General features: G+C 38.6%; 1 long non-coding RNA gene across 1 annotated transcript; it reads left to right on the top strand.

Annotated features, from left to right (window-relative positions):
* Positions 1 to 73: 73 nt before the first annotated feature.
* Positions 74 to 24,162, top strand: LOC104862580. The gene is made up of 7 exons (XR_780369.3): positions 74 to 306; positions 994 to 1,078; positions 18,430 to 18,496; positions 20,455 to 20,553; positions 20,850 to 20,964; positions 21,711 to 21,805; positions 24,073 to 24,162. It is a non-coding gene; the product is annotated as an uncharacterized LOC104862580 (long non-coding RNA).
* Positions 24,163 to 25,808: the final 1,646 nt, after the last annotated feature.

Genomic DNA, 25,808 nt, shown 5'->3' with positions numbered 1-25,808 from the left:
GATCCGACTAGAAACAAGCTCCTCTAACTTCAGGGCCGTGGTCGCTTCCGTGAGGCCCGCTGGTTCCTGGGGACGGAACTAAGCCTCACTATACTTTGTTCTTCGGATGTGTTTTGGATGTAATAAGCCCTAAACTCTGTTTCTTAATTTCCTCAGGCTGATGTGATAAGTGCATGTACGGAGCTAACATAATCACTAGTGCATAACAGGCCATCAGAAAGCTGTTACCACTTATTAATTGCTGTTTTTTGAAAAAAATCAAATACAGCAACGTCTTGAAGTGACAAGATCCTATTTTAAGATGAGGTAAGTGAAACAGATATGTTAAGGAACTTAACGTCACATAGCTGATTAAATGATAGGGATGGGATTTGAACCCAAAGAGTCTTAATACCAGATTTACATTTTCAATTCATTACTGCTTCCCAAATTATAGATATTTTAATATTTTATGTAGACACAACTAAGGGCCAATGAAAGTAAAGATTCTACTTTGGATGTGGAAACATGAGAAAATGACTCATAGGAAATAAGATTTTGCTTCTCATGTAGGAACACCAGAGGAGTCAAAGTTTGGGAAAGCTTGAAGTCGCTTTTTCGAACTGAAACTCAAGGGAGGAAGGGAAGGGAAAAAACGTCCGGTGTTCAGAATGCTAATCCCAAGGTGAGGAGGACGCTCTTAGTTCAGATAACCCTTGGAGACTTGCAACATATTGTGCTTCTCTTGGGGTATTCAGTTCAGTCAAATCATGCACAGAGTCACATCCATCACCAGCCACATAAATCCTTAGGAGAGAAACACAGACTCTGAGAGAGGGCTACCTGAAATTGCAGACCATTGGAGGATGATTATTTCTTTGTTCGTTACCTACAAAACATACAGACCTTTCAGCCAACAGCCCAAGTTTAGATTGTGGAACGCAGTTAGGACTTAGATAAGCTATTCTCCATAACCACACACCTCACATGATATCCTTTCCCATTTACCCTTAGAGCTATTTTGGGAGCTTCCTGTAAAAAAGGAAGACATTAAAGAGTCATCGAGGAAGATGTCATTGAACATATGGGATTTGAACATGTAAGTAGAATATGGATACATAGAAAATGTGGGGATAGACAGAACATACAGCAAAGGTACAGGATAAAAAGGGTAAATTTTCAAGAAAATATAAAAGAAAGGGCATGACACATGTTAGCATTGGTAGCTTATCTCTGCTTCCTACTGCTTGTGTTCTTAGATATTATTTAGCCTTTTCTGAGCATCAGTTTTCTTATCTGTAAATGATTAATTTATTAAATCATAACGGTACCAAATATGAAGGATTCAAAGATGAACCAGCAAGGCCTTTAACTTTAAAGTAGTTTTCAGCTCAGAGAATAGAACACACAAACAAGTACAATAGAAGAGACAATATATACAGGATAGTATGGGTCAAGGAACAACTAAAGCTGCCTGAGGGCTTCAGGTGAAAATGGCCCCTGAGCTGAGATTTCAGTCAGCCACCCATCATTTCCTTGTGTGCCGAGTCCTATTCTAGGCACTGGAGATAGAGCAGTAGACAACAAATGGCAAAAATTTTTAAATCTCTGTCTTGGTAGAGTTTGTATCCTAATGAAAGAGGCACTAGTTAAGTAAAATAAATACTATATTAACTATGGAATTGAGCAGGAAAGGTAAAGCATGGAAATGAACTATGGAGATTTGTGGGAAGGGATTTTTGACATTCTGGATGATTCGAGACAGCCTAAATTCTGTGACTTTCCACTTGAAACCTGATAGATACAAGGGATCCAGTCCTGCCAATGGGAGGCAGTAGGAAGCACGAAAATAGGAATTTTTTCATTGCTAATAGAGAGTTGGGAAAGGAAGGTGGGCAGAGAATATTTCACACAGCAGACACAATGAAAGGCAGACACAATGAATAGGAAACTGTGAATAATTCAGAATTGCTGAAGCTGAAGTATGAAGAAATGCTTGGGAGAGTGGGGGATAGCAGAAGAGTCAGTTATTTTAACTCCAATAAGTGGAACAAAGAATATTCACCAGGCTGTTCACAAAAACTGGGGAAGGCCTTATATATAATAGTATTTTTTTTCTTATTTCTATTTTCTTTCCTCTAACATAAAAATATTTATCTATTATGAAAGATAATTATACTTGACATTTTAGAATCTTTTATATACTTTTTGAAATATCATAAAGGCAGAATATTTTTAATTGAGTTTTAATCCTGTTAAATCTCCCTCTTACCTCAAGTGATAGGCCTGGCAGGGAGATAACATCTGGTTCCATCCTACCATTCTGATCTTTTCTTTCTCCTCTTGCATCTCCCCTGTGAAACAACAAAATAAAATCATATCCTTGCCTCTGGCAGATAGTTTACCAAAATCTGATCCTATTAGATGTCAGCTTCTATGCTCAAGCAATTATCAAAGAAACTTTCAAATAAAGACAACTGTCCCTTTCTTAGAGGATTTTTGGTCATAAGCCCTCTCCTTCCATCATGTACTTCCCTGAGAAAAAATATTTGCTGGACATTTTTCTACATAACTTGTACATTTTTCTACGCAATTTATGGGGGCCTTGTTCCATAATACAGCTACTAAATTTTCTGTATCTATTCCTCAGCCAATGGACACTTATTTTATTTCCATTTATTGGCTCTTCATGAATGGTGCTGCAATTAGCATGGAAGTACAAATGTCTCTCTCTTTTATTGAAGAAAGACATTTAAACTGATTTTTATTTATTTATTTATTTTTGGTAACTGGGATCAAACTCGGGTCCCCAGCCCTGCAAATGTCTCTTTGACATGCTAATTTCACTTTCTTTGGATATAAACCCAGTCATGAGATTTCTGGATCAGATAGTAGACCTTTTTTTTTTAAACTTCCATTTTTTTTTCCCATCATTTCTATAGTAATTGAATAATAATGTATGCGTTCCCTTTTATTCATTTCTTTGACATAATTCATTATATCCTCTCTTTTTTTATAATAGCCATTCTTATTGGAGTCACATATTTCATTGTAGTTTTGATTTGAATTTTCTCATATTAGTGATGGTGAGAATGTTTCATACACCTGTTGGCTCTTTTTATGTCTTCTTTTGAGAAATATCTACTCAAGTGTTTTGCTCATTTAATGAATTATTTGTGTGTGTTTTTAAATTTTGTTTCTCCCCACTGAGTTGTTTGAATTCCTATGTCAGGAATACTTGGGAACCTGGAAGGAACTGAGCTGCACAGCAAGGGTGAGTGGCAGGTTTAGTGACTGACGCTTCACCTGTATTTATGTCCACTCCCATCACATGAATTACACCTGAGCTCTGCCTCCTGTCAGATAAGCAGTGACATTCCTATAGGAATGGGAAAGCTACTTTGAACTGCACATGTGAGAGGTTTAGGTTGTGCACACCTTATGAGAAGCTAATGCCTGATGACCTGAGTTGCGGCTGAGGCAGTAATGTTAGCATTGGGGAGCAGCTGCAAATGCAGGTTAACATTTGCAGAGAGATTTGACTGCATGGAGATCAGAATAAATCTGTTGCGTTCAGATTCATACAAAACCCATCAGTGAATGGCAATGACAATTAAGTTGTATCTGGTGGTAGCATTAAATAAGAACTCAGCCCTCGTTTTATTCTTTGCATGGCTTGCCCCTTATTTTCTTTACCACTATCATCTGCACATCTTTCCCACATGTGCAGTTGTGTCTCAGTTGTAGCTTTGGTAAGTCCACAAGCTAACCCTAGTTAAAATGAGGAAAAGAACAAATATCACTGGAGAGTTTCTTTGAAATAGAGAAAAACCCAATCAGAAGACAGAAGAAAACTGTAAGGGGCCAACAAGAAGAAAGCACCATTGAAAAGAAAATGCCAAGAGTCCTACATAAATAACAGGTTCATTGCAACAGGTGATTCACATACTTCAGGCCTGCTTTGCATAATATTGTGGCAACCAGCTGTTAAATAAACAAATTAAACTTTCAAAGCTGTTTTATCACTTGGACACTAAATACCCTATGTTATTATATGTGCTGCTGAAGCTAGCACCTAAATACCCTATGTTAAAAGGCAAATCTTTCAAAAGAAAAAAAAAATCCATAAACATGAAGAACAGAAGCAAATATCAAAGGCAACTAGGGCCGGGGATTTAGCTCAATGGTGCCACCACCTGCCTTGAAAGTGCAGAGTCCTGAGTTCAATCCCTGGTAGAAAACAAACAAACAAACAAGCAAACAAAACAAAACAAAACCTCACACACAAAGGCAACTTCTTTACCAAATGTGTCTGCAGTGAGAGCATCTTAGCACCCAATTACATTGCTAAAAATAAGGATCTCTTTATGAAGAGTTGATTCTCCCTGCTGATAAGGACATTTGTTGTAAACTTTCAGGAAAGGCTGCAGTCCAAAAAGTAGCATGTGTTCCTCTTTCAGCTAGCACCATTACTAGGTGAGTTAAAGAAATAGCAGAGAAGACTTCTGGAAAAATGGCAGAGTGATAAGCAACAACATCTCAGACTCTGAGATTCAGAATCAAGACACTGGAAAATAGCAACTTGAAGAAGAAAAAAAGAAAAAGAAAAGTAGATCCCTGGAAAGTGAAATGGATGTGACAGAAAAATTATGACCTACAAAGAAACTGAAGAGAGAACATAATGCAGAGAAGGCAAGGGACAATCTGCACTTTCTCAGCTCAAGGCTCACAGGAAAAAGAGACCAAATGTACAGAGACAAAGTGAAAGCTGAGGACTCCAGAGGCCTTCAGGGAGAAATGAAGCAGTGAAATGGACAAGTGGGTGCCCTGAAGTGCAGGGAGACACAGGATTCTGCTCCTATGTGAGTCCTTCAATAGGTTTGTAAATTACTCCAGTTCAAGCACCTGCCATGTCTCCTGGAGAGAATCCTTGGTCAGACTCAAAAATCAATACTATTCCTGTGCACCAGTAATAAATTCACCAAGAGAGAAATTAAGGAAACAATAGCTTTCATAATAGCATCAAGAAAAGTGAAATTCTTAAGAAGTAACTTAGGCAAAGAAGTGAAGGACTTCTACAATTAAAACTGCAGTACTCTGCAAAGGGAGATCAATGAGGACATCACAAAATGGAAAGGTAATCCCTGTCCCTCAATAGGCAGAACCAATATAGTCAAAATGGTCATACTTTGAAAACTGTTCTTCAGATTTAACATGATCTCAATCAAAAATAGTGACTTCGTGACTGGTACATCTGCAACACCTGGTAATGAGATCCCTGTGGGGGTGGTGTTAAAGATGGTCACTGAGATTAAAAAGATTCCTATTATTTCTGGAATTATGTAAGACTTAACATCAAAGCCCCCAGGAACTACTGAGTGGGAGTAATAAACTTGTTCTGTTAAAGAAAAAAAAATACCAACAGCATACCTTACAGAATGAGAGAGAACAATCCAAAACTTCATATGGAACCAGAAGAGACCTAGAATAGCAAAATTTGACTGGGCTACAAAGGCAAGGCTGTAGGCATCACAATCCCAAATTTGACATTATACTACAAAGCTGCAGTGATAAGAACAGCATGATATCAGCAAAAACCAGACTTGTGGATCAATGGAACCGAATAGAGCATGCAGAAACAACTTCAGGCTTACTCAGCTTACCTTATCTTTGACAACCCAGATACTGCTGCTGGAGGAAAGTTAGCCTCTTTAACAAATGGTGCTAGGAAAGCTGGCTATCCAAGTGCCAGAGTTTAAACTAGATCCATATCTCTTATCGTGCACTAAACTAAAATCAAAATGGACCAAAGATCTAAATATTAAAACAGAAACACTAAATCTCCTGGAGGACAACATAGATAAAACTCTAGATGATATAGAAGTAAGCAGATACTTTCTGAACAGAACCCTGCTTGCATGAGAAATAAAGCCAAGAATCAACAAATGGGATTGTACCCAATTAAAATGCTTCTGCACAGCAAAGGAAACCATTAACAGAGTGAAAAGACAACCTTCAAAATGGGAAAACAATTGGGGAGCTGGGGATGTAGCTCAATGGTGCCGATGCCTCCCTGGCAAGCTCAAGGTACTGAGTTTGATCCCTGGTACTGGAAAAAAAAGTTTTTGCCAGCTATGCCTCAGAGAAAGAACTAGTATCTAGAGTATATAAAGAACTCAAAGACCTAGACACCCAAATTTAAGGATCCAATGTAAGGAACACCTGAAACCAATAGGCATTTCTCAGATGAAGAAGTAAAAACAGCCATAGATAAATGAAAAATCTTCAATATCTCTGGTCATTCAAGAAATGCAAATTAAAATAATACCAATATTTCATCTCACTCAGGAAAAAATGGCTATCCTGAAGAAATCAACTAATAACAATTGCTGGAGAGATTGTGGGGGAAAAAGGAACCCTTCTTCAATGTTGATAGGAGTTTAAATTGGAACAAACACAAGGGAATGAGGTATGGAAATTCCTCAAAAAATTAAAACTAGAAGCCCCATTTGGAGGAAAAGAAACAGAGGTACAACATCAACCAGACAGGTTTATTTCAGAACAAACCTGAGATGGACTGCTCTGGCACTAGATCCCAGACCAGTAACTCTCATACAGGCTGTGGGGTTACTTATAGGGTCAAGAGGGATATCAGGGAGTTCAGTAAAGGGAGGTTATGGCTACCTGCTAAGGATACTTGCCCAAGGGTAAGGCTTGGGAACATGCAGACATAGTGGTTGTCATCAGTAGCAGGACTGAATAACCATATGAGTTGATATCAGTAGCATGGCTGATAATAAGAGTCAGTAGGTGCAACTGTGCTAGGAGGACGGTTCAGAGAAGTTTAGTCAAAATGGTGGTGGTCATATTCCTTTGATTTTGTGTATAATTTTGTTGACCTCACCACAGCTACAGAACAATTCAAGTCTTTGGTTATATGTGATGACAACTAAATTATTTTGTGTCAGTACACACAACAGATGGCTCAAATGCCATAACTGGACTGCTTTCTGGTTTCACTACTCAGGTCGAGGAGGTCACTTCTGAATATAAGTCTATACACTGTGCTGTCCCAAGGAAATTCTGTCTAGCCAGAAAATGTTGACTGAACTTTAAGGTGTTTTGCAGTATATGACTAAAATTATCAACCACATTAGAGTGCATGCCCTTAACTCAAATTTATTTGTACAGCTTAGAGAGAGGGATGCAGAGCACACAGATCTTCTTTTGTACACAAGAGTGAGATGCCTTTCTAAAGGTGGATCATTGGCCAGAGTTTTGGAGTTATGAAAACCACTCCAGAAGTTTCTTTTAGAAAACCAGTCCTAACTGGAAGCGCGTTTCATTGCCATAGAATGAATGGCAAAACTTGATCAGTCATATGACATATTCAGCCTGCTCAACAAATTCATCCTGTCGCTGGAAGGAAGAGCAGCTGTGTTCAAGATGGCATAGAAAGCGGATATAGGCAAAGCTAAACTGGAATTATAGGGGCAGCAAGTGACCTTTGGGAGTTTTGACATGTTTCAAATATTAGCAGAGACTTGCAAAGAGACAGAGTCAGAGCCCTTTTTCTCCCAGTGGGTGCATATTCACTTGTAGTAAAGACAGTTAGGTCCCCTTATATTGAACTATTGTAATTCAGAGCACCGATTTCTGCTCAATGTTGGCAGCAGTGCCAGAGCTCAAACATACCTCCAGCCCAGACTCTAGCCTTCCAGCTCAGGTCCTTTGGCCTCCTGATACAAACTTGCATGGGAAGCTACTGTGAGCTCTAGGCCTTTGACCTTTGATTTGATCCTAATCTCCAGTGTGCAGACAGACTCTCCGCACTCTCTACATCTTTAGAAGATGGCAAATGGCCATTTTAAGTCTTATCTTGTAAATCCTTACACATTTATATATCTTGCATTAAATCTGTTTCTTTCATAAGTACTGACTGATACAGCTACATATCCAGCCCTTTAGTCATTAAGTTGTCCTGTCTGGGTTCCAAATTTCCACCCTCCTGCCTCAGCCTCCTAGAGTGCAGGCATGTGTTGGTATGTACTGTCAAGCTCTAAATGAACTTCTTGATCTTTCAGACCTCCACATTCCTCTCAGCAGCATTAGGGTCCTTTTCTGTCTACTCACCTCCTCTGTAGAACTGGTCCTGGGAAGCAGCAGCTGCTTCTCCCAGGTAGTAATGGCTCTGATCTAGGACACCACAGTATATTCCAATCTGCTTATGTGAGGCCTGGGATATCACATGCTCCCACAGGGTACAGTGAAGAGTAGTAACCTGCTTTTTTTGATGTAGTAGCTGATTGCAGTAAACTCCTCTCAGCACTGCTTTTGCCTGTCCCATATGTTTCAATTTGTTGTTTCCATTTTCACACGTTTTAAGAAAATTTTAAATTTACTTCTTAATTTCTTCCTTGATCTGTTCATTTGTTGATCAGTATGTTGCTCAGGTTCCAGGTATTTATATAGTTTACAAAGTTTTAAAATATGTCAGGAGTAGCTACATAAAATGTTACTAACCCGCTATTTACGGCCTGGTTTCTTAATTAGGCAGTTATGGTTTAGTACTCCTGGCTTTTGTTCCAGGCTGCAGAGCTTTTTTGGTTGTGCATTCTCACCCCGAATCTCACCAGTTATCCCTGGATCTCCAGGGTGTGGTAGAAATCAGAAGTCATGTGGCCAAGCTTTATCTCATGGCCAGCTCTGTATAGCTAAACTGGCTCCTTTACCTCTTAACTCTGAACAGTTCTCTCATTAGTTTACCTCTCCCTGAATAACTTCTTCAGGAACAAGGAGTGGAAAAGATATCTCAAGTTTTTTCCCAGAAAATTCTAAGTCTTTCCTGCAATACTTTATTTTAAATTTCCCCTATAGAAACTTGATCCAATGAACCTGATCTTTCCAAATGGTTTCCCAACAGCGTTGTGGAATGGTTTGTTGCTAAAGCCTCTTAAAATGTAATACAAATGCAAAAGTCATTTCCCCTTCTAGCTATTACATTGTCAAAAGCCCGATTTACAAATCTAGACAATTTGCCACACTGCCAAGAAATGTGACCCATTTAGCTACTGAGGGTACAGCAAGGGATGCATTAGCAGCTTAGAGATCAAGTAAATCCCACATTTTGTATCCTGGAGACAATTAATTACTGTTCAAACCCAAACTGACACCACTGTGGTATTTGAGAGGAATGTAAAACTCCTCCTGTCTGCATTCTCTAAACATATCTGTGCAGTATTTCTTATGGCGTATAGTGCTCACTAGTAACTCTAATATATAGTCCCAAGTTCTGAGTCCAGTCTATAAGGGACCCTCTCGCAGTAAAGGAAAGCATGACAGAAATCTTTAATTAGCCTGGTAAGAAGTTAAATTATGACCTCAAAATGATATGCTTAAGCCCTAACACCAGGAAGCTGTAAATGTGACTTTATGTTGGAAATACTTTTTGCAGATGTAATTAAGGAGTTTGATATGTAGTCATTCAATGTCTGGCGTCCTTGTAAGAACAAGAAAGGACACACAGGAATGTAAGAGAAGGAAATGTTATGACAGAGGCAAAGATTGGAGTTTGCTCCTCCAAACCAAGGAATTTTGGGTCACTAAAGCTAAAGAGGCACAAAGGCTTATTCCTTAAAGCCTTCAGAGGGATCTGCTGGTATCTGATTTTGACTTTTAGCTCTAGAACATGAGAAAATAAATTTCAGTTATATTGAACCTGTATAACCTAAAGGTTATATAAAACATATTTATATTAAACCTATATTAAACCTAGTGCTTTATTATGATACCACTAGAACACTAATGAAAATTTTATTTTATTTTTTACTTAATTTTTCTCTAAGCCCTTCAATTTTTACTTAAACACTGAGGCACAGAAATAATAAAGCATTATGTTTGCATGATCCACCGATTTCTCTATAAGCTCTTCTGCAATAACATTTCATTGACGCTATTTTATTTTTTTGGTACCGGGGATCGAATTTGGGACCTTGCACTTGTGAGGCAGCTGGCTAAATCCCCACAGCCCAACACTCTTGTCTATAGGTTGATTTCAACAGTTATTAAGACAGGCAGATGGTGGTAAAAATATCAAACTTCAGAGGAGTGAGAAGAATCATTTACTGTCTGCCTGGACACTATAGTAGGTTTTACACCCTTTATGTAAATTAAATGTAAATGTACTTTTATTCCTATGCTGATAGTATAACACTGCCACCCCAGGCAGATCTATTTAAATGTTATTTCTAAGTCCAAAGTGTGGAGATCTTTACCCAAGGAAATATTCAGTGTTCCCTAAAATATATGTTTCATTTCCAAATATTTCATGCAAGTGTGCAATATTAAGATGGGGGGGTCATTCAAGCCATTATCTACCTAAATTCTGGTTTTCTTCATTCTGCTACTCTGAACATTATTGGCCAGTGGCAACATTTCTGGCTTTCATTCATATTTAAAACTTTATGTAGGACAAATGTATTTGCCAATTACATTGTGTGGGGGGGTGCTGGATTGTGCTTTCAACCAAACTTAACTGACTTTCCAAAGTACTCTATTAAAAAACCCCATACTTATCATTTAAATAGAAAACATCATTGGCTTCCTCAGCTGTACAATGAATACCCTGTTACCCTTTTCAAAGGTAGCCTCCCACCCTCCCACTTCTAAGCCCCCCCTTCCATTCCAGCCAGATCTGGTCTCTCTCGGTCCGTTCCTTCCTTCTGTGCCCTCCTTGTCATCATCCCTCTATCAATGCCTGGGCTGCTGGAGGACTGTTGCTTGGTCCTATGGTCAGTCTCTGACAGTCTCCCCACGCAGCTCTGCGTCTGGGGTCCCATCAGAGGCAGCATGTTTATCCCCCCAACCCCATGCTGTTGTGAGGAAAGCACTGCTTCAGGGCTCAGAATCACAAACATGGAAGGTACCTGAGGGAGAGGCCTCAGGTGTTCCCCTCCGGGTCTGACAGTCTAGTTTTATAGTGAGAATACATACAGTACTTAAGGTGCTAACTTCAAGGCGGTGCAGCTAACTAGAAGCAGAAATTAGAACCGTAGTCTAAACTCTTCCCATTATGTTACAACCACAACAAACCCAGGTTAAAAATAAGTACAGTTTGTAAGTGAGCTAAAATAAAGTCTACTCAGTACACAGGAAAAATTTCAGGCTCTCTCCACAAATGTTTAAACAGAATAGAAGTCACCTATACAATTAAAAATGCTGCTCAGGACAGCAGAAGCCTTTTAAATACCAAGTATCTTTCTACTCAATTCCAAAACTGACTTATTTTTAAAAAATGCAGATAATAAGCTACCATTTGAGAGAGAGATCCCACCAGCTTCATCCTTTTCCTCATTTAGTCACACTTTACTCTCATCATACAAGAGAAAGCAATTAAGCTGTTGCCTATTTACGAGGTACACAGAAGATAAAAGCAAACATTTTTACAAGCCAGTCATCCCAGTTGCCTTAAAGGTTAATTTTGAGATTAACTTACAGAGTAGTGACAGAAGTATTTAATATAAGTAAAAATCAACAAGATATCCATACCATTTTTTAAATGATTCACTCACAAATAGTAAGCCAGACAAACATCCAAAATTCAGAACATAAAAACATGCTAAGCCTGGCTGCCCAAATTCTCTCCTCAGGTGAAGATGAATTTATAGATGCTAAACAGAACCAAATGAATGAGAAGCTGAAAGAGTCACCTTAGTAACCAGCAGACCATTTCTCTTGTTTTATAAATGAGGAAAGGGAGCAGATACAAGCTGGTGAAAAGCACACTGTGAGATTAAGGTGTACCTGCATCTGATTCCTGGTGGTATTTACAGTTGCAGATGCTTACCTAGAACACATTAAGCCCACTGATTTACACACAGTATTTCAAGACTGTCCACAGTAGCAGGCAGAGCCATCACATAGCACAGTGGCACATGCGTATTGGGCAGTTCCGTCAGGAATCCGAAGTGTTATTGCCAATCAAAAGTGTTCCAGGTCCTTGTCTCCAACAAAGAATTGGGCGAGACAATCCAATAGCGAAGCCAAAAAGTTTATTTGAAAAACATGAGGTACATGAGTATGGGAAAAAAGCAGCTCTGTTGAGAGAATTTGGGCTAAACAGAGAAAAAAGATGGTTAAAAAAAAAGTACCCAAGTTTTCCCTGAAACGCAGTGTGGGCTACCATGCAAACTCACACAAGACAGCGGCTTTCTGAGATTACTGCTCTTCTTTTATGCTGCCCAGGTCTTCAGGTGAGCAGGCCAAGGGTCCTTGGTTGCCCTGAGATCTTGTAATTGACAAGTCCTGCCCATTTCCCCAGCCAGCTTTGCCATACCCTATCTCCTATAGCAACACCTTCAGGTTTAAAAGTAAAAGGGAAGAAACAATCTCTCAGATTTAACGTTAAGTTTTCACAAACACAAGAGTCTATTCAGTTTTTGATATAAAGTGCACTAGCTTTAAAATGTGCATTTAGCTGTCTCCTACACTTTTTCACTTACGCTTTTTTTTTTTTTCTTTTTAACAATGCTGAGGACCAAACCTAAGCCTTGGTGCATGCTAGGCAAACACTTCATCACTGAGATATATTCCCCAGCTGTTTTGTCTATCTTTTAAAACTTCATGCTGTTTTCTTTTTAAACCTGAGTATTATTATGTTGTATATATGGTTTAATTGCATGTCTTAGTGTAACCATGTTACTCCTCTGTCCAGGTCCTTGTTCTATAGATGGTGAACAATGAGGCCTTGCAAACAGTAGTGGGGAATGAACTAGGTGTGATTATTTAAAAAGAACAACAACAAAAAAAACTCTCGCTAGCTGAGAGAGGTTCTAAGAGGACACTAAGGAGGTCCTAAATTTAGGGGCTCATATGCAGCCTTTGATTTTGTCAGGCACATGAAAATGAAGGTAGGTGCTGTAGTTGCTGCTGTTGGTAGGCTTCTAATTGTCAGGGATTTTATGGCAGATTTTATGAGTCCCTTGTACTTTATCTTTCAATCAAGCCTTTGTTCCTTGTGCTCCAGATTTCAAAGGTTTACCCCAGTTTACTCAGGTCCTACCCTTTTCTACCTATAGTTCCTCATCTCTTGGTCCTATTAAGAATAAACACAATTTATATGTTGGCAACTCAGAGTATATTTATAAAATGAAAAAGGTCTCTATCAAAATATACTTCACTTAGTAAAATAAATAAAACAGACAAATGGATCTATGCAAACTAAATATTAACTTTAGTAGATGCCAGTGAAGGATGGTCCATAACAAGCATATTTGCCCAAGCTCTCCAGAGCAGCTTAATTTGCAAGTTAAGAATTTTTGAAATCTTTGAGACTGGATCTTGTGATGTTGAGATCTGTTTTTCATTCCACATCATCTTCAGCCAAGCTCTAAGGCCTAAAATCTCTTTGACTAAATGTTGAGTACTGATGGAAGTTTTCTATAGGCCTGCAGCAATAGTTCACACATAGGAATGACTTCTGCAGATAGTCCATAGTCTCCTCATCCTTACCAGGAGCTGGCAACTTTTTACTTAGCTATATTTCTAGTCTAGATAGCACAACTGAGACCTTGGGATCACTCCTCCTCTGTTTAACTAGGGCAACACCACAGAGCCAACCCTCCTTCCCTTGTTCTGAGAGGCAGAAATAAGAATAATAAAGATTTACGAAATTCCCAAAGCTCCAGGCCAGAGCACTTGCATGTTATACAGAGGCTTGACCTGCAATGATCCTTCCTCACTCAAAATTCATTAAGCATTCATACATATGGGCTATATATCGTACATATAATTAGAGTCAAATGTGGGGAAAGTCATGGGCATCAGATACCATTGGGGTGACTCAGAATTTTATCAATCATCTTAGTCATTTATTCACTCATATCCAGAGAGGCCAAAAGAGAAGTGCTCTAGGTGAACACACATTTTTTCAAATACAGAAGCCTGACTTATATTCGTTCTTTTTCTCCCTGATGCCCTGGCACCACCTCTGTCCCTATTTGTGCCACCTTTTTGTTTTTTCTGCGGACACAAACCTGCTTGCTCTGCGTGTAACTTCCCCCATTAACTTCAATAAATGTATCACCTTTTTCTTTTACCATTGTGTATAATTTACCGTTCTTTGCTTATTGTGCACAAGAATCTGGAATCTCTACCAGGAACCAATCCTGGAACCATCCTCCATGGTATCATTTTTTCAGTGCCTGAGGTCAGTAGCCGCTACAGCTATGCTAACAGAGGAAGCTGCAAAACTAATGTTAATACAGACTCTAGAAGTACAGATGCTCCATCAGGTTAGAGCAATTCTAGAGCAAAGGTTACTTGTGCTTAATAGTGAAATGGCTGGCTAAATTTCAGGCCATGCTCTTAGAAATTCCTGTTGCTATTATAAAAACTTGCAATACTCTTAATCCTGCCTCTTTGATATATACAGACCCAGAAGTTAGCCATTCTTTTGAACAAGTCATCTCTCAGACCAATGCAAGCAGGCAGTATATTAATGACCTGCTTCTCCAAACCTCTGAAGAGGTGTGGTTCACTGATGGAAGCAGCAGCTTTGTCCAAGAAGGATATTGAAAGGCAGGTTATGTAAGTGTCATTGAAGCTAACCTTCTTCCCCTAGGAGCCTCTGTTCAAAAGGCAGAGCTAGTAGCCCTTACTTAGGCATTGATATTAGGAAAAGGCAAGAAGCTATAGAGCTATACAGACTCCAGATACGCTTTCCTGGTGCTACATGTCCATGCAGCAATCTGGAAAGAATGAGCTTATTGATTATAAGCAATCACATATAAAATACAAAAAAGAAATTATACAACTTTTAGAGGTAATTTATTTTCCCAAGCAAGTTGCTGTCATGCATTATAAAGAATCCCAAAGACACATGTCTAAAGTCTTCTTAGAAAATTAGAAAGCTGATAGGGAGACAAGAAGAGTAGCTCTCCTGGCCCTCAAGACCCTAGACTTATTTTCAGTCCTTGAGGAACCACTGTGGTCCTTTTTCAAGGTATGCAGTGACAAATCTATAAAAATCCTACGTGGGAAATGGTCACTAGAATTTTCACAAGATTAAGAAGAAAGCTTTTCCTGAGAACATCTGGAAAACTTGAGACTCCTCTTCAAAAAGCAAGATTCCAGTATTTCTCTAGGTACAGATGCAGTGGTACCTCAGTTCATGAACTTAATTTGTTCCATGATTTGGGGGAAGATGGCCACATACATGTACATGTGGAGAGGATGGCTTTGGTCATATGAGCTGCATAATGTGGAGTTCAAGAATGGAAGCAAAATTTTGCCTAATGCTTCTGTTTCCAAACTGAATTGTTCTATAAATAAGAATTCATGAAGTGAGATATTACTGTAAGCAGCATCACTAATGAATGACCCTGATTCACTACAGTTTAAATGGGAAGCTATATTGAGGCTTCCATTTTTAATTAGATCCATTATGTGGTAATCTTGATAAGGCTGTGCCTCTTGATAATTATCTAACCTCTTTTTGCCATACATTGTCTTCTATAAGAATTGTGGAAATTTCATCTGCTCCTTAAATTTGGGTTCTATATCTCCAACATAATAGTAAAGTTACTTTTTTTTTCCTCCCACAGAACAGACAGTTGGACTGTTGAATTCTTTTCTCATTGTCTTTTGAAAGTTTTTTTTTTTCCTCAACTTGGCCAGTGAGCCATAACATCTCAAGGTAGTTGGAGAGCTCATAATCCCCAGTAAGAAGAGTCTAAAGCCCATTCCAGCCAGAAGAAGCTGTAGAAAACAAAGACTTTTGCTCCCTTAGGATTTCTTGAAGAATTCTGAGGATATGTGTCTTTCAGGGGGAAATGAGACAGGAGATTAGGGCATGTCAAAGCTGGCTGGGGAAGTAAGTGTGGTCTGTTAATTACAAAATCCTGGGACGTGTGCAGAACAGTTCCCAAAGTGCTATACATGGACTTCAAGCAGATTTTCCATAGGATGGCCTAGATCTGACATCAGCCTGAGGACTGGGTGACACAAGAAGGATGGTCACCATTGAGTTTTTGCCACTGTGTTCTCCCTTGCATCGATGGTGTTATGGATTGTATCTAAATGTCCTCTCAAAGCCTCATGTGGTTGGAGGTGGAGCTTTTAAGAGGTGGCTGGATCTAGAGTGTGTGATGCTGGGATTAAGAATGTGATACTGGGATTGATTCGTGGTGTAATACTAGGATTAAAGGTCCCCCACTGTTATGGCTTGTGCCTAAATGTCCCCCCAAAGCCTCATGCAGTCATATATGGGGCTTTTTCAGAAGTGGCTGGATCCAGAGTCCATGATGCTGACATTGATTCATAGTGCAATATTGGGGTCAAGGGCACTAAGATTAACGGTTATGAATGCTACTGTTCTAAGTAGCCTGGATAAGATATAAGGGATAGAAAGTGCTGTGGTTACCCCTTGCTTGCTTTTGATGTCTTCTGTCTACAATAAATTGTTTCTCTTCTGTGATTCCTTCTGTCACATGCCACTCTGCCCTGGAGCCAGCTAACTTTGGACTAAAACCTCTACAAACTATAAGCCAAATAAACTTTTCATCCTTTAACTTTGGGTGGTAGGTGTTTTGTCTCAGCAGAAAGAAAAGTAATTAAGACACCCACCTTGGATGTTAGTGCTACCTGCCCTAAGGACTGGTAGCCTGGATGGAGTATGAGGGACAGAAAGGGAACTGCTCTTGTCATTTGCTGCTTCACTACTTCACTACTTGCTACCTTCTGCCTGCCATGAACTGTTTCTCCTCAGTGATTCTCCTCGGCCCCGTTAGCCTGCCTTGGAGCCAGCTGATTATGGACTGAAATCCCTACAAACTGTCAAAAATAAACTTTCCTCCTTTAACTTTGGATGTCAGGTATTTTGTCCCATCAATGAGAATGACAAATGGCCTGGTCTTTGGCTGTAGGATGTACTTATTTTCCTCCTTTTCCTTGGCCCAAACTTGCTCTGCAAAGCCAGTTTCTTTTCCTACCTTTAATAAAACTTTGCTACTGTTTGCACTTGTCTTGACCAATTCTTTGATGAGGACAGAAAGAACCTAGAAACCACCTCAAGAAGGAAACTCCAGCATTCCCAAAACCCAGTAACATGACACTGGGCAGTCTATTTCCAAAACAGGTATAGAGTACACTTGGTTGCTATGGACTATGCTCGATGATATAAAAAAGGGGAGTGATTTTTTAAACAACCCTTCCACCTCAGCTGAGACTGATTTAGATTAGACCTTTTTCCTTCATGAATTTCTTTGGTAAATTTCTTACTTTTTTTTTTTTTTGCACTGGGGATCAAACTCAGGACCTTGTGCTTGCAAGGGAGGCAGATGCCATTGAGCTACATCCCTGACCCCCGTTTCTTGCATGTTTAACACCCCCAAGGAGCACTGACCATCTGGAAAGAACAAGGAAAACATTTTGCAGTTTCAAAGTAGCCTCTAAGAACATTGTTGACAAGGATCATCATCATCATCATCACAGTTTCCTGAGCCCCATTATTAATTCTTGTATGCATAAAGAAAATATTCAAACTTGCACTTGGGGCAGATGCTTACATCACACTGCCTGCTTTCTCACTTGAAGGCATAAATATCCATATTTATGCTGTATAACAAATTCTGCTCATGCTCTAGCATGGCTGCCTATGTGTCTTTACCAAATTCTCTCACTAAGTGCACAGAGAACAGAGGAGCGAATGCTGGCTCCTTGCAGTGTCAAGACTCAGCTTCCCAGTGACAGACTGATCAGAGCCAAGAGTGTTATAGCTCACACAAAGGCTGTTTTGTTTAGGAACAGGGAGGAAGCCAGTGGCTCAAAATTGTAAGCTAGGAAAAGGTAGTATCAAATGCAAAGAGCTCAGAGAAGGGATCAAATCCTGGGCAGCCTTGTAAATCACAGATAAGAGTTTGGATATTTTTCTAAATGCAATGGGAAGTACTTGGAAGGTTTGAAGAAGGAAAATGTTCTGTCTTTATATGTTTAGATGAATTTTCTTGCTGTTGTGTTGGCATTAATTGAAGGATATAGACTTATATTTTATCAAATTAGTTAAGGAGATCAGCTTCACATCTGAGATACATACCCTAGGAATGTTGGTGTGGGACGGCTCTGGCTGTAATTCCAGTCTATCCACACAGGTTCAATTGGTGTTGTAGCCCTGTCTTCACATCCGTCATTGCTTCCAGACTCTGACTCCAGGTACACAGCTAATGAGTTTCTATAGTTGTTTAAGATCCAACTTCTATCCTAAATTCAAAAACACAAATTTATATAAAACTATCAATATATGTATAATTATATATTTAAATATTTTATATAAATATGTTACCTATCTAATATAGTAAATATGTGATATACTTACATTTTATTGTACAGAATGTTCAGATTTTTATATATTTGTATTATCTATTTATATGTTTGTTGTATATGTCTATCTTCTAGGACTATCCTTTGTGGTTTTGCTTCTCTGATTGAAAGCCGTTGGAAGGAGAAGCAAAAATGGAAGCAGGTACACTTCTTAAAATCAGTACTGTGAGTCTAGAGCTACAGATCCAGAGATGTTGTCATAGAGATAGAAGTGTACCAGTGTAAAATATTAGCCAGATGTGGTGGCACACACCTGTAATCTCGTGTTACTAATTCTCTCCCCTTTCTGTGCTCTTGTCCTGGAGATGATAAAGTGTGAAGTCAAGGACACAGCAGAAGGGAACAAACCAAATGTAGTTTGTTAGAAAGAACAACAAAAAAAAAAGCTCTCACTCACTAAGTGGGACTGCAAAGGAGGACACTGAGGAGGTTCCCATTTTCATGAGTTCATGTGTACTTTTTGGGCTATTTTGGTGGATGTGCAAAAATGAAACAATGCAATCGCTCCTTCTAGCTAGGCTTCTGACATAAGTAAGAACAGACTTCTCTTGCACTCCAGCTTCCCAGGGCATATCTCAGTTTATCCAAGTCCTTGCCCTTTGAAACAATGGATTGCTGTGCTTTTGCTAGGATTCTGATGTTAGAACACACTCCCCCTCCCCATTCCCCACCTCCAGCTTCTCCTGGCATACTTCAATGAGCCTCTTTCCATTGTGTTCCAATTTTTGAAGGGCTTATTTCAGTTTACACAGGTCTTTAACCCAATTATCTGTTTATATCTCCTGGTCTCACCATCATTAGCGAGGTGGAGACGGGAGGATTGCCTTGACTTTGAGGCCAGCTACGGTACATAGTAAGTTTAAGGTTAGCCTAAACTACATTGCGAGACCCTGTCTCACCATGTTTTGGAGGCCTCCAATGTGTTGGGATTTTCCAGAGAAATAGAATCAATAAAGGATGTGTGTGTGTGTGTGTGTGTGTGTGTGTGTGTGTGTGTGTGTGTGTGTATTAAAGAGAGAGAAGTGGGGGGGAGGAAGGACGGGGAGGGAGAGAGAGAGAGGGAGAAGAAAGAGAGGACTTATATTAGGAATTATGATAATATGGAGGCTAAGTCCCAAGATATGCTGTTGGTGAGCTGGAAAAACATGAGAGCAGAAAACATAGTTCTAGTCTGAGAACAAGGGCTTGAAAACAGGAGATTTGATGTTGATTTTCAAGCCACAGGCACAGCACTGAACAAAACCTGAAATTACAACTTAAGTCCAAAGGCAGTAAAAGATACATGTCCAAGTTCAAGAAGCCAGACATGTGAAGTTTTCTTTTCCTTCCAACAAGTCAACTTTTTTATTTATTCAGACCTTCAACTGACTGGATATGGCTCACCTACTTTGGACAGATTTTGTTTTACTCAGTTGACCTATTCAAGTATTAGTCTCATCCAGAAATACTCTTGTGGATGCATTCAAACACGTGTAACCAAATGTCTGCACATTTCATGTTCCAGTCAAGTCGACACACAAAATCGTGGATCCAAAGTAGAATGAACAAAATGTGTTGTCTATGGGTACAGGCCTGCCTTCCTGTGCTGCTGTACCAGGCCTACTGTACTTGTTTTGATGCTCTGCTACAATCATCTTGAAATCCTTCATAATTTTGCAACTAAAGGCCCTGCATTCTCACTTTTTATTGGGACCTTCAAATCATGTAACTGGTCCTGACTGGATGTGAGGAGCAAGAAGAAAGTCTCAAAGACTCAGATTCCAATTTTTGGCCGAAAAACCTAGGCACGTGGCATTGCATTTGGAGATGGAATTTAGGAGATAAGAATTTTGATGTGAGCATGTCAGTGTAGAACTAGCTGCTTCTAGAAACTATGGTAATACACTTGTAGAGCACCTCCTCAGCTTTTCCTTTCCCTGATTCCTGGCTAGATCCTGTTTTCCAGCCTCATATTTAGAGTTCAATTGGCTCTGAATGCAGCAATCTACAAGCTCTTGTGACATGGTCTGCCTCTGTTCTGTAGGGACAAAGTAATTAACTTAAAAAGGGAAGGAACTGTTTTTTGTTTTTTGTTTGTAATTCCCTTTGACTAAATTATAGGAAGAAAAAGAAGAGTAAGAGGAGAAGAAGGAAGGGAAAGAGGAGAAAGAGGTGGAGACCAACGAAGGTTTAAGAAGGCTGTGGAAATTAAGCCTAGAGGTACAAATGAGTTTGACAGTTCTTTAATCTAGGTTGAGAGAAAGTTTTCATTTCTCTGCAAATCTACTTTTTCCATCATCTTTTGTAAGAAAACTTCCACTTTGTACCTGGGCACATACAGTAGCTTCCTGGTATAAGAACTTCATTGCCCAGCCTTACATATAGATAAAAGCACCTGCATGATTATATTCTGTTTAATGGGATATCGGGGTTAGTAGTGTGTGTGACTTCCTGAATATAGTCTTAAAGGAAAGGGAAATGCAATTACTTCTCCTTTTCTCCTTCCAATTGTCCAGATATTTTATGCATTGTAGAAATTCCAGTCATGTGCAGCAGAAAAGGATCTTGATTCTTTGACATCATGCAGGAGGCCAGCTCTGCTTTGCCCACTTCTAGACTTTTATAAGAGAGGTAAATATATCTTATTTAAGCTGTCCCTGTTTTGGATCTCTATCAGATGCAGCCAATGTTCCTCATAAATGATATGATATCATATAATGAATATCTTTCTCTAAGGACATTGAAATGAATATCCGCTTGCTTCAAGCAAGATTCTAGTTAAGGAAAATTTTTTTCTTAGGTCATTACAATTTAATTTTCATGAGCACCAAACACCCAACCCAGACCATATTTTGATTTACTTTTTTTAATTTAGAAGAAATATAGGCTTCTTATTAGTATCTATTATTAAAAGCATTAGTATTTCCTGTAAGCAACAATTGATCCTCATTTTTCTGACAGAAGCTCACATTTCATAAATCCTTGTTTAAAATTAACTCAGATCATTAAACAACACAAAAATTCTTTTAAAATTGCACAATAAAAACTGCCTTCAGAGAGACTAAAAAATGTGAGTTTCATGTAATCTCAGATGAGGTGACCAAATATCCAAAATTGGTGAAGACAGTCCCAACTCCCAGATTGCCAGCTGCTCTGGTTTCTGTCTCAGCACACATCCTGTGGTTCCAGCCAGATGTCATCTAACTTCAGGACAGGAATTTCTGCCCCTGCTCAGAACAAATCACCAAAAGTGAGAAGAAAAAAACAAGAAAAATATAATTGGTAGTGAAACAACAAAGCAAAAAGTGAACTTTAGTTAGCATTCTGACCCTGCGGCAACACTTGCAAGCGTGATCGTTCGGTGTCTTCCCTACTAGGCATGGTGTGATTCATTCCTGGGATATGTTCAGTATTTTCAAAAAGAGATGTGGACCAGAATAATCTAGAAAAATGACTGAGTACCTTGTACACGGTAAGAATGAACATTTTTCAGAAGTCTTTGTTCATTGATAATCTGTTGGTGTGAGGAGGTAAATCAAAAAGTTTAAAAGCCAATGAATCTTAGTCACTTTTGATTGTATTTATCTACTATCTTCTTGAGTCATACAACAATATGAAAACATTTTAAACCTTTCACTCAATATGTCTTTAACATATGTAGCAGTGCCGTTACTTCACTGGGTGTGCTTTACCCTTCCAGCTCCATTATCACACATTTTTTTCCAAGGCTGTTCCAGGGACCTTACACATGTGCAAGTCGTGGGTAGCAGACTGTCCACAGAGAACTGGTCAGTGTGATTTCCTCTTGAAGTTCACTGGACAGGTGATATTTAAAGGCTAAACTGAGGTTAGCCAGGTGGACAAGGACAGGAAGGGCAGTTCAAGTGGAGAGAATAGTGTTTGTTAAAATGAAGAAACAACACAGTGTATGCATTCACTAGACCTTACTTATCATCCTGAAATTTGAAAGTTTTGAATGCTGAAAGCTATACTTATCAGACAAGAAAACCAGAATGAGTGCTTTAGTCTGCTTTAATCTGAACTCACTGGTGTGCAGGAAACAGGTGGCATTCGCCAACTGTGATTGCCTGGAGGAGGATTTAATAGACTACTTACCAAGGTGTGGGTGGCATGGAGAAAAACCCTAGGAGATAGTACTGGCAGAAGGGATAGCAGTGTAACTGTGGGACCTGTATCTTGGCACTAGAAGCCACAGAGCTGTTTTGACTCCTAGGAAATGAGAGGAGGGGCCTGTTCTTGTAACACAGAAGGAACATGAGTTGTGAGAATATGATTTCCTAAGAGCAATCCTTCAGGCAAGGAAGTTATCCCAACCTTACCAAAGAGTTTGATGGACTCCCCACTGCCTGTATCCCAACAGAAGCCTGGGGGCATTAGAATGTGGGGTCAATTTTCTGGGATTATAGAGAAGGTAGAGAGAGGCCAGTAAAAGATAAAGAAGGGCAGAGGAAAGATTTCTGCATCAGTGGAAAATGAGAACCGAACTCACTGTGGCCATCAAAAACTTGTCACACCTAATGTGGACATTCTAGGGTTCCTGCAGAAATACTGTATGTTTAATTACTAGTTGATGCCTTAACTCTGCCGAGTATTGTGTAATAAACAAAATAAGCATGAGGCTATCCATAGAAAAACTAAAACATTATGAATTCTGAAATACCACTGAGCTCTGGGATTTTTCAGGGAGAATGACATATTTATTTATTTATTTATTTCCACTCCACACCTTCAGCATATTTTCCAGAGGTAACCACTCTCAAGATATTTATATGTGTTCTTTTAGATTTTTTTCCTATTTGCATTCAAATATGCCTATAAGTTAAAGATGTATAAAAACAGATGTAGTTCTTGTGTGATTTTTCTCAAGTGAGAATTGATATTTTATTTTAGATTTCATAAAAAATAGACATTGGGTATCTGTTTATCAATATCTTTGTGTCCAACAAACTGTTTAATCAGAAGAGATTTGCAAAATCACATCACAGAAAAAATTGAGTCAGCTTTCAGAAATATAATTACAGTTCTCAGGAATTTCTGTGACTTCCTGAGCATAGAAAATAGTAGAAAATTCATTAATAATATATATTTATATCTTGCATTTTCAAACATTAATGTTGCAACCATTAGAAATACAGCTAATTTTATTTATTCTAGGTCTGATTAACCAGACTAAAATTTTTAGTCACTGTTTCTTTTCCACTCTATGCCTGCCATTTTTTGCATTTTAGTTAATTACAAAGCATATAAACTCAGAAAAAAAACCACTGCCAAGGTAAACTTTGTAGTTCTTTACCTCCTTTTTAGCAGAAAAGTAAAGGGGCTGAAGAGTCACTCCTGGAGGCTACATCTTCTCAGAGTAGTTTGTCTGGAGCTTCCAGTTGAACATTTTTGAGTAGTTGAACCAAGTGGTTTGGTTTGGCTGTATCATGATTTAGTTTCAGAACAAAGTTGAATGACTCACTTTGGTTATCAATAACAGCATTCGGGAGCTTGACACCAGCTTTTGACCTCAGCTGTAACATAAATCATACTTGTAGAACTTCAGGGCTATATTATGGTCTAAATGTTTGTGTCCCTGCAAAATCATACTTAAGTTCCCATTCCCACGTGGATGGTTTTAAGAAGTGGGGAGGTGGGTAGGTCGAGAAGTAGCAGAGCCCTCCTGAATGAGTCTAGTGCTGTTATAATGGAGAACTTCCTCTCCCCTACCATGTGAAGACCTAGTGACATGGCACCTTCTGTGAACCAGAAAGTGGGCATCGCCAGACACCAAATCTGCCAACATACTGATCTTGGACTTTCCAGTCTCCAGAAATGTAAGAAATAAATTTATGTTTATCAGCCATTCTATTTATGTCTTTTCTTGTAGCAGACTGAAAGAACTAAGACAGGGCTTTCTAATACTGAGAGAGAGAAAATTAGCATTCTGGGGGTAGCCAGTGAAGTGCTGTGGAGAGTTGGTTTTCAAACTTTCAGATTTTGATTAATAAACAAAGGAAAGACATCACTGGAAACAACCAATGCTAACAAAAAAAAATTGGGTGTTTTATGTATTTTTCTTTATTTTATTACACATTTTGTTTAACAAAGATAAGGAAAGTTTTGTTAGGATTCCTATTACAGATGAGCAAACGGAAAACACAGAATTTTTTTTTCATTGAGTTTATTGGTACTTTTTAGTACATAATACAGTTACATTTATCATTGGGATATTGTACCTTTACATGACATCTTCATTCTCATTTTTCCCCATACCCAGAACTTTTGATTCTTTTCTTTCTCCTTAGCTTATGAACAATTTCCTTAGCCTGTAACAATTTGTCTTTAAACTTGAGTTACTCAGGCAACTACACTCTTTGCTCTCTAACTTGACCCAATTTTCTGATGAATGGTCTTTTCTTTCTTTGCCAAGATCTAAAGAGCTTTCACATTCTTCCATTTTCTCTGCTAAATAGCTCTAGGTATAACTGCTTAAAAATCATGGACAGTTATAAAATCTTATATTTAGATTAACTTTAGATTAAATTTTAGATTGAACCTTAGAGGCCATCAAATCCAACCCCCTCATTTTTATAGTTAAAGAAGTTGAATCCCTAAGAGGGTAAATTACTTGTTCAGTGTCATCCAGATAATTTGTACACTGGGTAGAATTTTCCCAAACTTTTTTTTAACTTGCGAAGAACTATAACTAAAACCATTTAAGAAGGCACATACTTTTCTATATTGATCTTTTGGAAATACCACAATAATATAATTTACAGAAACAAACTCACAATATTACCACTTTGAATCTGCAAATACTGTGATGTAAAAAATGGTTAAATAATATTTGTTATTAATATACTTTTAAACTGATCACTTATTGGAACTCTTGTCTCAGATGCACTAATTATTGGAGGGTTGGCTAGTCTAAAGATATTGTTTTGCTTTACTTCATGACCTTTTTATATAACACAAACAAGTAATTTCAGTGTGAGAATCTGGTTAGGCTCAATAATCTATGGTTATTATTGTTTTGAATATTAAGGTAATCTCTAATTTCTTGTGTAGATTTCATACTGCCAAACTACAGTACTGTGATATTATATTAACAGCAACAATCAAGAGCAAAAAAGCTCTAGGAAGGTGGTCTTCCGTTATCTTTTGGAAGGAATGGAAGTATAGATATTTGATAGCCATAAATAAATGACCTTAAGTTATTTTATAAGAGGGGCAATTCATAGATGTTCTGAAAAAACATCTGATAGAACAAGTCTTTCAAAAATATGCCATGTCAGAATTGGAAAGAAATTTCAGGACCATATAATAAGATGGAATGTGACCATACAGATAAGAAACTTGCTCAAAGTTAGACTACAAGGTTATAATATAGCCCAGCCCTAAAACTTGCAACTTGAGCTTGTACATTCTCAGACCAGGATTCTTTCCATAACCAAGTGCTTAATTCGTTAAAT

The sequence above is a fragment of the Fukomys damarensis genome, unplaced genomic scaffold, assembly GCF_012274545.1.
Source record: "Fukomys damarensis isolate Sample0158 unplaced genomic scaffold, DMR_v1.0_HiC HiC_scaffold_17, whole genome shotgun sequence".
In the NCBI taxonomy this organism is placed as follows: domain Eukaryota; kingdom Metazoa; phylum Chordata; class Mammalia; order Rodentia; family Bathyergidae; genus Fukomys; species Fukomys damarensis.
This window is presented reverse-complemented; position numbering and strand designations above follow the sequence as displayed.